This window comes from Schistocerca piceifrons, chromosome 1 (assembly GCF_021461385.2).
Source record: "Schistocerca piceifrons isolate TAMUIC-IGC-003096 chromosome 1, iqSchPice1.1, whole genome shotgun sequence".
Classification (NCBI taxonomy): Eukaryota; Metazoa; Arthropoda; class Insecta; order Orthoptera; family Acrididae; genus Schistocerca; species Schistocerca piceifrons.
In genome coordinates, this window is record NC_060138.1 from 256,872,656 (window position 1) to 256,887,321 (window position 14,666).

The following is a 14,666-nucleotide window of genomic DNA, read 5'->3' on the forward strand; positions in this document are numbered from 1 at the left end:
TGCTGTATTCGAAGGTTATAGGATTGTTTTTCCTACTCATCCGCATTAACTTAAATTTTTCTACATTTAGCGCCAGTTGCCATTCATCACACCAAACAAAAATTTTGTGTAAGTCATCTTGTGTCCTCCTACAGTCACTCAACTCTTGCGCCTTACTGTGCGCTACGGATCATCAGCAAACAACCGTTGATTGACGTCCACCCTTTCTGGCAGATAATTTGTGCATATAGAAAATAATAGCGGTCCTATCGCACTTCTCTGGAGCACTTCTGCTGATATCCTTGTCTCTAATGAACCCTAGCCATCAAGGACAACGTATTGTGTTGGCCGAGCGGTTCTAGGCGCTTCAGTCCGGAACCGCCTGCTGCTACGGTCGAAGGTTCGATTCCTGCCTCGGCCATGGATGTGTGTGATGTTCTTAGGTTAGTTAGGTTAAAGTCTATGGGACTGATGACCTCAGATGTTAAGTCACATAATACTCAGAGCCGTTTGAACCATTTTTGTAGCGGGTTGTACAACTTAATAAGTGTTCGAGACACTCACATATTTGTGAACCTATTACATATGTTCGTACCTTCGTTAATAGTCTGCAATGGATAACGTGTCAAATGCTTTTCGGAAATTTAGAAATATGGATTTTGCCTCTTGCCCTTCATCCATAGATCGCAATATAGCATGTGAGAAAACGGCAAGCTGAATTTCGACCGAGCGACGCCTTGTAAAGACGGTGCTGATTCGTGGATATTAGCTAACCCGTCTCAAGGAAAGTTATAGGTAAATTGAAGGTGGAGGGGGGAGAAAGGAAAGGAATAATTGATGTTAGCCGCATCGAGACGTGACGCGAAATCAGCGGTGACGAGTAAAAAACTGAGCAGGACCGGGATTCGAACTCTGTATCTCTTGCTTTTTCATTAACCACTGCGCCACCCGTGACGCAATGCTTATTGCAAGCGGAGACTATCTCGGTGCACTTAACGCCCGACCCACATTCCCACCTAGCTGCACCTATCCGCATTCCCTATGATGTGTCGGCAGCTGGGCTAACACCTTGTAGATCGAGATGGCTGAAAATGCACGCTAGACTAACGCAGACGGGCGTGAAGTACTGGAACAGGCTACGTAATTAATGCTATGAAGAAAAGTACGTAGCTGGATTAATACTTATCTTTAATCAATCATTGTGGTACATCGCTCTTGACTATACACAGGAGACTTTAATTACAATCACTGTAAGGCTAATGGCGCCTTGCTGGTTCGTAGCCATTAACTTAGCTGAAGGCTATTCTGTCTCTCGGCTAATGAGAGAGAAAGGCTTCGTACATCTAGTCGCTAGCTAGGTCGTCCGTACAACTGGGGCGAGTGCTCTATCGTATCACGAGACCTGCCTTGTGGTGGCGCTAGGTCTGCGATCACACAGTGGCGACACGCGGGTCCGACATGTACTAAATGGACCGCGGCCGATTTAAACTACCACCTAGCAAGTGTGGTGTCTGGCGGTGACACCACATTCCTCCCCTGCAAATCGGCGAACGGTCGTGAGAGAAGGCTTCCGCCCGCCGTGGGGAGGACCCCATGTTGACGTATGCGATGAGGTGGGGAGCCTAACAACAGGCGAGGCTGTGCCACCCGCACCCGGCCATTCGGTCCGAGGGGAGCTAGGAAACGCCTGAAAACCTAGTCCAGGGTGCACGTCAACATGCGGTATATGCGCCCGTAAAGAAACAGGAGGGGCCGAAGGGTCGACCTCGGGGTAGCCGACGCGCGATGACGTCACGTGGTCCGGAGCGGGCGGGAGTTCCATGGCGGAGGACAGCTGGTCACGGGAAGCGATCGGCGGCGCGTGACCCTGGGAGGCGCTTGGCGGCTGCAGCGAAGCGTCGAATGCGGGCGGCGCCGGCCGGAGGACCGGCGGCTGCGGCGGCGGCGGCGGCGGCGGCGGCTGCTGCGGCGGCGCGTCGCCATGGGGCAAAATGGAAGGCATCGTCGGTAACACCTGGGGATGAGGCGAGCCAGTAGATGGGTCCCCAGGGCGCTGACCGGACGGCACCGTCGCTGAAAGCATACGGGGAGCGGCAGAACCCGTGCGACGACAGAGGCGCAGCTGATTGAGATGCCGACGCACCTCACCAGAGGCCCCCAAAACCAAATACATCGCGCGGCCGAGGCAGCGAAGAATGCGCCCTGCGAGCCAACGCCGTGAACCTCGATAGTTGCGATAAAATACAACGTCGCCTGGAGCAAAAGCAGGAGTATGCCGCTGCACAGGAACCTGATGCGGCGGATGCAGCAAAGACATCAAGGTGCGATGAGGACGACCATGGAGCAACTCAGCCGGCGAGCGACCATCTCGGGGCTGAGAGCGATACGAAGACAAAAAGAGCAACAATGCGTCCTCCCGAGAATGCGACTCTTTCAATTTCAACATCTGTGACTTGAAAGTCCGGACCAATCGTTCAGCGGCACCGTTTGACTGAGGCGAAAACGGCGCGGATGTCAGATGTTGAATACCATTGGCCTGGCAGAATGACTGAAATTCTGCGGACATGAATTGTGGGCCATTGTCGGAAACAATAGTCTGCGGAAGACCTTCAATGCAAAAGATAGCAGACAACGCTTGGATGGTGACGGAGGACGTCGTGGAAGACATCCGGACAACAAAAGGAAAATTACTGAAGGCATCGACCAGAACCAACCATCGAGCATTCCAGAATGGACCAGCAAAATCAATGTGCAAGCGTTGCCAAGGGGAAGTGGCTTTTGGCCATGCAAAGACTTTCCGCGGCGGTGCGGATTGTTGTTCGGCACACGCCATGCAAGAAGAACACATATTCGTAATCGCAGCATCGATTCCGAACCAAGTACAGTGCTGACGAGCAAGTTGTTTCGTTCTCACTATACCCCAATGTCCTTGGTGAAGAAGCCGTAAAACAGAGGACTTTAACGAACGTGGGACCACGACTCTGGACTGATCATTATCAGAACGCAACAACAAAACCCCACGTCGAAGAAAAAGTCTCTCCTTGTGAGCAAAAAATCGGCGAACCAACAGATCCTCGATCCGAGACTTTGACAAAGGCCATTGCGTAGCAACAAAACGCAAAACAGTAGCAAGGACAGGGTCAGCAGCTGTGGCTGTAGCTACACGACGAAAATCAATCGGAAACGATTCGACCACGTCATCGGTTTCCGAATCAATGAACAGGCAAGCAAGTTCGGAAGAATCGAATGCTTTATCCTCAGCAACAGGCAAACGGGACAACGCATCGGCGTTTCCGTGCTTTGCAGTGGACCGATACAAGATATCGTAGCGGTACTGTGAGAGGAAAATAAACCAGCGAATGAATTTCTGCGCTGTACGTGGAGGTACAGGCTTGGTCGGATGAAAAAGCGATGTCAAAGGTTTGTGGTCTGTGATGATGGTAAAATGACGACCATACAAGAAATCATGGAACTTAGTAACACCAAACACGAGAGCCAAAGCTTCTTTCTCTATCTGGGAATAATTTCTTTGCGCAGACGAGAGCAATTTGGACGCAAAGGCAATAGGGCGATCATGGGAGCCAACATTGTCCGCAAGCACAGCACCGATCCCGAAATCCGATGCATCTACCATCAACAAAAGGGGTTTCTTGGGATCGAAAGGCGTGAGGCAAGTATTAGAAAGCAACGCCGATTTCAACTGGCGAAAGGCGCGTTCGCATTCCGTCGTCCAGACGAACGGAACACCTTTACGGCGTAAGCGATGAAGCGGAGCTGAAATGGAAGAGGCATTGCGCATATATTTGTGATAATAGTTAATTTTACCCAACACACACTGTAGCTGTTTCACATTGCGAGGGGAAGGTAAATCTTGTATGGCACGGAGGTGCTCTGGACTCGGATGTATGCCTTGGGCATTGATGACATGGCCCAGGTATGGTAAGTCACGAGCAAAAAACACACATTTGTCCTTCCTCAAGCGAAGACCATTTTGTCGCAAGACCTGAAATAACGTTCGTAGGTTCGCAAGATGATCTTCTTCTGTCTGTCCGGAGATCACTATATCGTCCAGATAGTTTGCTGCAGTAGGGACCGGCGCACAAATAGTTTGTAAATATAGCTGAAACAATGCAGGGGCGGATGCACACCCCAACGGCAGTCTTTTGAACCTGTACAATCCAAGATGCGTGTTAACCACCAATACACGCTGGGATTCGTCGTCCACCGGTATTTGCAAGTACGCATCGGCTAGGTCCAACTTCGAAAAATATTTTCCCGGGCACAGTTTAGCAAAAAGATCTTCCGGGCGGGGCAAAGGAAAAGTAGCAGTCACTAGTTGTGGATTCACTGTGGCCTTGAAGTCCACGCAAAGTCTCAATTTTCCGGAAGGTTTTGGCAAAATTACTAAGGGTGAGGCCCAGAGAGAAGCTTGCACACGTTCAATTACACCCTGTGATTCTAGATCGTTTAATGTTCTTGCGACCTCATCACGCAATGCGTGGGGAACATTGCGCGCTCTGAAAAATTTCGGTTGCGCGTTTACTTTCAGTTCCAAATGTGCTTCATAGTTTTTAGCGCAACCTAAGCCCGGTGCAAAAATGTCTGCAAATTCGTCACATAAGTGAGAAACACTGTCCGTAGGCACAGTTTGATTCACTGATAGCACCTGATTTACAATAGACATGTTAAACAACTGAAATAAATCTAAGCCAAACAAGTTCACTGCAGAAGAAGAACGAAGAACGTAAAATGACACAAGTTTTGTTCGTCCCTTATATGTTGCAAAAAGAGTGCACTGTCCTAACACAGGTTTTGTCTGTCCGGAATAACTTTTTAACTGAACATTTGCGGCACGCAACGGAGGTGCGCCCAGTTGTTTGTACGTGTCGTGATTGATCAATGAAACTGCAGCTCCGGTATCGAGCTGGAATGGTATCACTGTGCCTTCGAAGTCTAAGTCCACAAAAAGTTTATTGTTCTGCTGACGACAAGACCGACTGTTTTGTGCAATTTGAACAGACACTGGTACAGAATCACTTGCTAATTGACGTGATTTCCGGCGACGTCGACGCACAGTTTTTGTGGGACGAACACAGTCACTGTTAGAGAAAGTGGCACTGGACGAATCGGAATTAACTACATGAATGTCCATGGGCGAAGGTCCACGATCCTGAGTGTCCTTGGTTCGATTCCGGCGCGAAGCAAAGGGCCTGGAATGATTGTGATTGTCTGATCGGAGCTTTTTCTGGCAAACACTTTGAACATGTCCTTTCCTATTACAGAAAAAGCAAATAGCTTGGCGTGACGGGCAATGGTCACGCGAATGTCTAGTAGCACACCGCGGGCATGATTTCACTGCATTTGTGGGCTGGCGCGGCACACGTGGCTTATAGCGCGGCGGCAGCTGCGTTTGTTTGCGCGAAGGCAGTTGACCGGGCCGCGCAGCTCGCCCCGGCGGGCCGGTTAATGTTACACACTGCTGGCGAAGTTTCAAAAGATTCCTGAGCACAGTCAAATGTGTCTTGTCTATCCAATATGTCTATCACTTGTTGAAGGGAGGGATTAACTAGTTTCAAAATTTGCTCCCGTATGCGAACATCAGAAACGTTCTGTGCAATTGCATCACGCACCATTGTATCGGAATAAGAAAGACCACAGGCACAGTCAAAGGCACAGTCCCTAGTAAGTCCTTGCAATGTTGCTACCCACTCCCTATTAGTTTGACCGGCCGTACGTTTTGTACGAAAAAACGTATACCGTTTTGCAACCACATTAACTGTTTCTTTGAAATAGGCATCTAAAGCAGACAAAATGTCCTCGTAGGACAGAGTTGCTACGTCGCGTCGGGGAAACAATTTCACTATCACACGGTAGGTGGACACACCGACACAAGAAAGCAAAAACGGCTGCCGCTCATTACCTTGAATTCTGTAGGCGGCGAGGTGGAAGGCAAACTGGCGGGACCATTCCCGCCAAGTCTCGTGGGTTTCATCAAAACTTCGAAATGGTGGTGCAACGGCAGGTTGTGGCTGCGGTACCGGTGAAGCGGCGGCGGCCGCATCGGTTTGAATGGCACGTTGACCCTGGACGAGCTGTCCAAGGGCATCCAATAACGCCTGCGTCTGCTGATTCTGCAAGCGATAAAATTCGGACAGTACATCTGGCGAATGTGGCGAAGCCATGACACAAATAAATCAGAGCAAAGTAAAACACAAGATCCTTTGTAGACTCGTCGCCATGTGATGTGTCGGCAGCTGGGCCAACACCTTGTAGATCGAGATGGCTGAAAATGCACGCTAGACTAACGCAGACGGGCGTGAAGTACTGGAACAGGCTACGTAATTAATGCTATGAAGAAAAGTACGTAGCTGGATTAATACTTATCTTTAATCAATCATTGTAGTACATCGTTCTTGACTATACACAGGAGACTTTAATTACAATCACTGTAAGGCTAATGGCGCCTTGCTAGTTCGTAGCCATTAACTTAGCTGAAGGCTATTCTGTCTCTCGGCTAATGAGAGAGAAAGGCTTCGTACATCTAGTCGCTAGCTAGGTCGTCCGTACAACTGGGGCGAGTGCTCTATCTTATCACGAGACCTGCCTTGTGGTGGCGCTAGGTCTGCGATCACATAGTGGCGACACGCGGGTCCGACATGTACTAAATGGACCGCGGCCGATTTAAACTACCACCTAGCAAGTGTGGTGTCTGGCGGTGACACCACACCCTATATACACAACAGGCCATTAAAATTGCTTCACCACGAAGATGACCTGCTACAGACGCGAAATTAAACCGACAGGAAGAAGATGCTGTGATATGCAAATGATTAGCTTTTCAGAACATACACACAAGGTTGGCGCCGGTGGCGACACCTGCAACATGCTGACATGAGGAAGGTTTCCAACGGATTTCTCATACACAAACAGCAGTTGACCGCCGTTGCCTGGTGAAACGTTGTTGTGTAAGGAGGATGTGTAAGGAGGATAAATGCGTACCATCACGTTTCCGACTTTGATAAAAGTCGGATTCTAGCCTATCGCGATTGCGGTTTGTCGTATCGTGACATTGCTGCTCGCGTTGGTCGAGATCCAATGACTGTTAGCAGAATATGGAGTCGGTGGGTTCACGAGGGTAATACGGAACTCCGTGCAAGATCCCAATGGCCTCGTATCACTAGCAGTCGAGATGAGAGGCATCTTATCCTCATGGCTGTAACGGATCGTGCAGACACATCTAGATCCCTGAGTCAACAGATGGGGACGTTTGCAAGACAACAACCATCTGCACGAACAGTTCGACGACGTTTGCAGCAGCATGGACTATCAGCTCGGAGACCGTGTCTGCGGTTACCCTTGACGCTGCATTACAGACAGGAGCGCCTGCGATGGTGTGCTCGACGACGAACCTGGGTGCACGAATGGCAAAACGTCATTTTTTCGGATGAATCCAGGTTCTGTTTACAGCATACTGATGGTCGCATCCGTGTTTGGCGACATCACGATGAACGCACTTTGGAAGCGTGTATTCGTCATCGCCATACTGGCGCATCACCCGGCGTGATGGTATGGGGTGCCATTGGTTACAAGTCTCGGTCACCTCTTGTTCGCATTGACGGCACTTTGAACAGTGGACGCTACATTTCAGATGTGTTACGACTCGTGGCTCTACCCTTCATTCGATCCCTATGAAACCCTACATTTCAGTAGGATAATGCACGACCGCATGTTGCAGGTCCTGTACGGGCCTTTCTGGATACAGAAAATGTTCGACTGCTGCCCTGGCCAGCACATTCTCCAGATCTCTCACCAATTGAAAACATTTGCTCAATGACGGCCGAGCAACTGGCTCGTCACAATACGCCAGTCACTACTCTTGATGAACAGTGGTATCGTGTTGAAGCTGCATGGGCAGCTGTACCTGTACATGCCATCCAAGCTCTGTTTGACTCAATTCCCAGGCGTATCAAGGCCGTAATTACGGCCAGAGGTGGTTGTTCTGGGCACTGATTTCTCAGGATCTATGCACCCAAATTGCGTGAAATTGTAATCACATGTCAGTTCTAGTATAATATATTTGTCCAATGAATAGCTGTTTATCATCTGCATTTCTTCTTGGTGTAGCAATTTTAATGTCAAGTAATGTATTTCGGAGCTTTCTACTTTTGGGTAATGGTTGTGGACCATTTAAACTCACTTAAAAGAGTGTATACAACACGCAACACGCCTATAGTAGCCAACTCAATCATGATTTTCGTAAAACAGATAACAAAGAAACAATCCATGCCACACCACGCATGACAGTCCAGCTCATATGGGACTACACATGTCAAACAGACGAGCGGGAAATCTGTATCCATCCCTTCCCTGGATAAAAATAAGTAAATGAAAAGAAATTGAGTGGGACGTACCAACTCACAATAAAGAAGTCTAAAAAGGAACCAAAATCGTAAAAAAAATCAGGGACTTCAAATAGTATATCATACAGACGAGACAACACAGCAAATATGCCAAACACATGACTCATCCGCTCATCAGTTCGGTAATTCAAAAGATTGCCAGATGTCACGCGACGCTTGTTGGTCTGTTTATGTAGTTGAGAAATGCTTCTCTGAGCACCTGAGAGCCCTAATAATCAACAGCTCACGTCTCACGTGTTGTTGTGGTCTTCAGTCCAGAGACTGGTTTGATGCAGCTCTCCATGCTACTCTATCCTGTGCAAGCTTCTTCGTCTCCCAGTACCTACTGCGACCTACATCCTTCTGAACCTGCTTAGTGTATTCATCTCTTAGTCTCCGATTATTACCCTCCGCGCTGCCCTCCAATACTAAATTGGTGATCCCTTGATGCCTCAGAACATGTCCTACCAACCGATCCCTTCTTCTTGTCAAGTTGTGCCACAAACTCCTCTTCTCCCCAATTCTATTCAATACCTCCTCGTTAGTTATGTGATCTACCCATCTAATCTTCAGCATTCTTCTGTAGCACCACATTTCGAAAGCTTCTATTCTCTTCTTGTCTAAACTACTTATCGTCTACGTTTCACTTCCATACATCGCTACACTCCATACAAATACTTTTAGAAACGACTTCCTGACACTTAAATCTATACTCGATGTTAACAAATTTGTCTTCTTCAGAAACGCTTTCCTTGCCATTGCCAGTCTACAATTTATATCCTCTCTACTTCGACCGTCATCAGTTATTTTGCTCCCAAAATAGCAAAACTCAGTTACTACTTTAAGCGTCTCATTTCCTAATCTAATTTCCTCAGCATCACCCGATTTAATTCGACTACATTCCATTATCCTCGATTTGCTTTTGTTGATGTTAATCTTATATCATCCTTTCAAGACACTGTCCATTCCGTTCAATCGCTCTTCCAGGTCCTTTGCTGTCTCTGACAGAATTACAATGTCATCGGTAAACCTCAAAGTTTTTATTTGTTTTCCATGGATTTTAATTCCTACTCCGAACATAAGCTGACTATAAATGATTGATTCGTTTTAAAAGCGCTATTTTTCCACGTAAAATTATGTTTGATGACTGAATAGCACCGACAACTCATCATGTCGGCATTTTTCCTGAAGATAATGACTAGTTCCATCAGTTTTACACCAGAACACAGGAAAAAGTTGAGAATGAACATTTCACCTCTAAGCTGATATTTGGTGACGAAGTAGCCTTCCATTTATCTGGAAAAGTTAATCGTCTGCATGTGAGAGTGTGGAGAACTGGATATCCTCATAAATTTGTGGCGCATGGGCGAGATTCGGTGAAGGTTAATATTTTGTGTACAATTTCACCATCGAAGCAGTATGGGCCTGTTTAATTATATGAGACAATTGTGACGGGTATCTCTCATCTTGATATGTTGCAGTTTTCGTTGTTTTCAGAACCAGCTCTTAATAACAAGGATTTCATCTGCTAGCGATATGAGGCACCGTAAAATTGGAGTATTCATGTTTATCGCTACTTAATCGACGAACTTCCGCTTCGCTGGACTGGGCTTAATGATGAATACGACGTGGCTCTCTTCCTTTGGCCCTCCAGATCTCCTGACCTAACTCCTTGCACCTTTCTCCTTTGGGGTTTACGTAACGGCACTGCCAAGAACACTGAAAAAGCTCAGACAACGTATCAGTTCTGCCGCTATGACCGTAACAGAATGTTGCCACATAAGGTGTGGGACTGTAACTACCGCTTGGGGTGTGTTGTGCGACCAGAGGGACTCTCATAGGACACTTGTTGAGTGCAGAATGCCAGCTTGGTGAGTTTACAGTTCTGGTGACAATCAATCCCATTCGTGCATGTAATAATTTGGAAAATATAGAGCTTTGGAAAGGAATGACTCATTATACTACTCCCGTATTTTTTGTTAGTTCGGACCTTGGATGAGATTCGAGCTCAGTTAGATAGGTGACATGTAACGACACACTCGCTGTTACCTCGAAACTGACTTCTTTGTAGATCTACGTTTATTGGAACTTTTTCCTTCTATTATCATATTTTTCTCACACATTCAGTTTTCGCTGTTGATTATGATAGAGCCTGTATGGAGTTAATGTTGGAAATGAGGAACTGCTTCTGCTGCACCCTGTACAAAGTTATTCCTAAGTTATAAATTATACAGCGCAGCAATCAGTTTTTTTTTTGCAGGTTTTATTACGCAAATCCAGATTTCGGCTAGTGCCTAGCCATTATCAATGCACTATTTTCTAATCTCGATGCATGTTAGTTCCCTGTAGTTCGAGCGTCAGTCACAGTTCTTTGAACACAGTAGTATTCAAAGAACTGTGACTGACGCTCGAACAACAGGGAACACACTCGCAGTTATCTCGAAACTAATTTCTTTGTAGTTCAAAGAACTGTGACTGACGATCGAACTACAGGGAACTAACATGCATCGAGATTAGAAAATAGTGCATTGATAATGGCTAGGCACCAGCCGAAATCTGGATCTGCGTAATAAAACCTGCAAAAGAAAAAAAAAACCGACTGAAACAACTGATTGCTGCGCTCTATAATTTATAAATCACATAACACTCGGAGTGCACCCTCTTTTCTAATGGAAGATAACCTGATGTTATTACTAAGTGATGAAATAAATTCTTAAATGGGATGCAGTTGGGCATGAATTCAATGGGGACAAATGAAAATTTGTGCCAGACCGGGACTCGAACACTATTTCCCACTTTACGCAGGAGATCGCCTTAAGAGCTTCGACTATCCGAGCAGAATGTTCGGCTGACCTAAATTCCCAAATCGTCGCAAACTACTCACGTAGCGCTCCTTGTCCACCATACTCATGGCTCGCCGCATCATATTGGATTCCAGCAAGTGTTCAGGAGAAAGAGTGCTTCCTCACTGAAATGATCTTAATGGCTGTCAGGCCGCGCATATTTTAATATGTGTGGTGTCTGTTCTTTCGGATATGTGTGAAAGAATAGACACCACACATGTATATGAAAATTTTCCTAGGTACCTCCGTGGCTACAGAAGAAACTGAGGACTTACAGAAAATAGATCATATCACTAGATAGAACGTCTCTCCAAGTTTTTGACTCAGATTACAGCTTCTCAGTAAGAGTACAGTTTTTCCACGTCAGACGTGAGTGCAAATAAGTCGTTGCTGCTGCAGGGAAGGCGTAATGACCGTAGACCATTTTGGAAATATGTTCATTGGGTTGTCTATTTGCAGGCCCGAACTAAGTCAATGGGACAGTGCGGAGCGGATGATCCGTCTACACCTGCCCGTTAGTTGTGCTCTCCATTCCTACGTCATGGAGCATATTTCGAATCGAAATATGGAGAGATGCTCCATCCATGGGTATTTTTGATTTTTCCGCATGTCTTGCAGTTTTCGCGCAGTGGTCTTCTGAAACCCCTTAGGTACTTATGAATAACCCGTGTTTGTAAGCCATTTGCCTTCGAACTGTTCAGTCTTACTTCTACATATTTGTGCCTAAAACTGAAGGAAACGCACAACTACCTGATGTCTGCCATAACTAATAAGGAAACCAAACACAAGGTACAAGCACATCAACTGGTGTTCCTGATTGACAGTCATCAATCCGGTTCGCATTTGACCCATCTCTGTTTCTGCGCCGCTACTGCTCTACGTGATGCGCTGTACAAGCAGGTGACAATAAGACGTCGCCTTTGTGAGATTTATTACGCCGCTGACCCCTCGGTATAGGGTATCACAAAGCTTCTACTGGCCCGTGGAGCGATAGCCAACGGAGCGGATCACGTTTCCATTTGCCGCCACTGGGCCAGAGTAAAGCGCATTGTGCCGAGTGGCCACAAAGGACGTGGAATGGATTTCGATATCCGTTCCCGTCTCTGCCGGCTGCCGGTCTACACAAGTTGGGGAGTTATGAGACGCCGGGACCTCCATTTACCGCCACTGTTAGCACCACGGCCGCCAACAGTGGTGGTCCTATAACTCTCTACAGTTGGACTGTCTTTGACTCCACAGTTACAATTCTTTAAATTCCATGATCTAATATTCTGCTCCCCGTAGATTCTGCCTACCCCTTTACACCTAGGTTAAAATAGCTCTATGGCTTTACATGCGATAATTGACATATTCACAAGTTCGTATTTCTGCATGAGTAGGTTGATAATTCTGCCCTCACACATCTCTAAAAATGGTTCAAATGGCTCTGAGCACTATGGGACTTAACATCTGTGGTCATCAGTCCCCTAGAACTTAGAACTACTTAAACCCAACTAACCTAAGGACATCACACACATCCATGCCCGAGGCAGGATTCGAACCTGCGACAGTAGCAGTCGCGCGGTCCCGGACTGAGCGCCTAGAACCGCTAGACCACCGCGGCCGGCCACACATCTCTGTCACCTAAGGTAAGCTTTTCTTGCGTGCTGACATGAGTTTCAGCTTTTAAATTATTGATTAAACTAATTGTTCATTTATTATAAGCGTTGACTAAGTTTGACACGTTTCTCATGAGTTACATAAAAAGGTTAAACTTGTAATGTGAGGAAAAAAGAAAATATCTTGACATAGCAACATTAGTGACAATTACGTTGGTACTTCTAATTTCCCTCTAATTTTCACTATAGTAAAACAATCAAGTCCATACATATTCATAAATACACTACTGGCCATTAAAATTGCTACACCAAGAAGAAATGCAAATGATAAGCGGGTATTCATTGGGCAAATATATTATACTAGAACTGACATGTGATTACATTTTCACGCAATTTGCGTGCATAGATCCTGAAAACCAGTACCCAGAGCAGGCCGGTGCGGCCGAGCGGTTCTAGGCGCTACAGTCTGGAACCGCGCGACCACTACGGTCGCAGGTCCGAATCCTGCCTCGGGCATGGATGTGTGTGATGTCCTTGGGTTAGTTAGGTTTAAGTAGTTCTAAGTTCTAGGGGACTGGTGACCTAAGTAGTTAAGTCCCATAGCGCTCAGAGCCATTTGAACCAGTACCCAGAACAACCGCCTCTGGCCGTAATAACGGCCTTGATACGGCTGGGCATTGAGTCAAACAGAGCTTGGATTGCGTGTACAGGTGCAGCTGCCCATGCAGCTTCAACACGATACCACAGTTTGTCAAGCGTAGTGACTGGCGTATTGTGACGAGCCAGTTGCTCGGCCACCATTGACAGACGTTTTCAATTGGTGAGAGATCTGGAGAATGTGCTGGACAGGGCAGCAGTCGAACATTTTCTGTTTCCAGAAAGGCCCGAACAGGACCTGCATCATGCGGTCGTGCAATATCCTGCTGAAATGTAAGGTTTCGCAGGAATCGAATGAAGGGTAGAGCCACGGGTCGTAAAACATCTGATATGTAAGGTCCACTGTTCAAAGTGCCGTCAATGCGAACAAGAGGTGACCGTGACGTGTAACCAATGGCACCCCATACCATCACGCCGGGTGATACGCCAGTATGGCGATGACGAATACACGCTTCCAATGTGTGTTCACCGCGATGTCGCCAAACACGGATGGGATCATCATGATGCTGTAAACAGAACCTCAATTCATCCGAAAAAATGACGTTTTGCCATTCGTGCACCCAGGTTAGTCGTTGAGTACACCATCGCAGGCGCTCCTGTCTGTGATGCAGCGTCAAGGGTAACTGCGGCCACGGTCTCCGAGCTGATAGTCCATGCTGCTGCAAACGTCGTCGAACTGTTCGTGGAGATGGTTGTTGTCTTGCAAACGTCCCCATCTGTTGACTCAGGGATCGAGACGTGGTTGCACGATCCGTTACAGCCATGCGGATAAGATGCCTGTCATCTCGACTGCTAGTGATAGGAGGCCGTTGGGATCCAGCACGGCATTCCGTATTGCCCTGCTGAACCCACCGATTCCATATTCTGCTAACAGTCATTGGATCTCGACCAACGCGAGCAGCAATGTCGCTATACGATAAACCGCAATAGCGATAGGCTAGAATCCGACTTTTATCAAAGTCGGAAACGCGATGGTACGCATTTCTCCTCCTTACACGAGGCATCACAACAACGTTTCACCAGGCAACGCCGGTCAACTGCTGTTTGTGTATGAGAAATCGGTTGGAAACTTTCCTCCTGTCAGCACGTTGTAGGTGTCGCCACCGGCGCCAGCCTTGTGTGAATGCACTGAAAAGCTAATCATTTGCATATCACAGCATTTTCTTTCTGTCGTTTAAATTTCGGGTTTG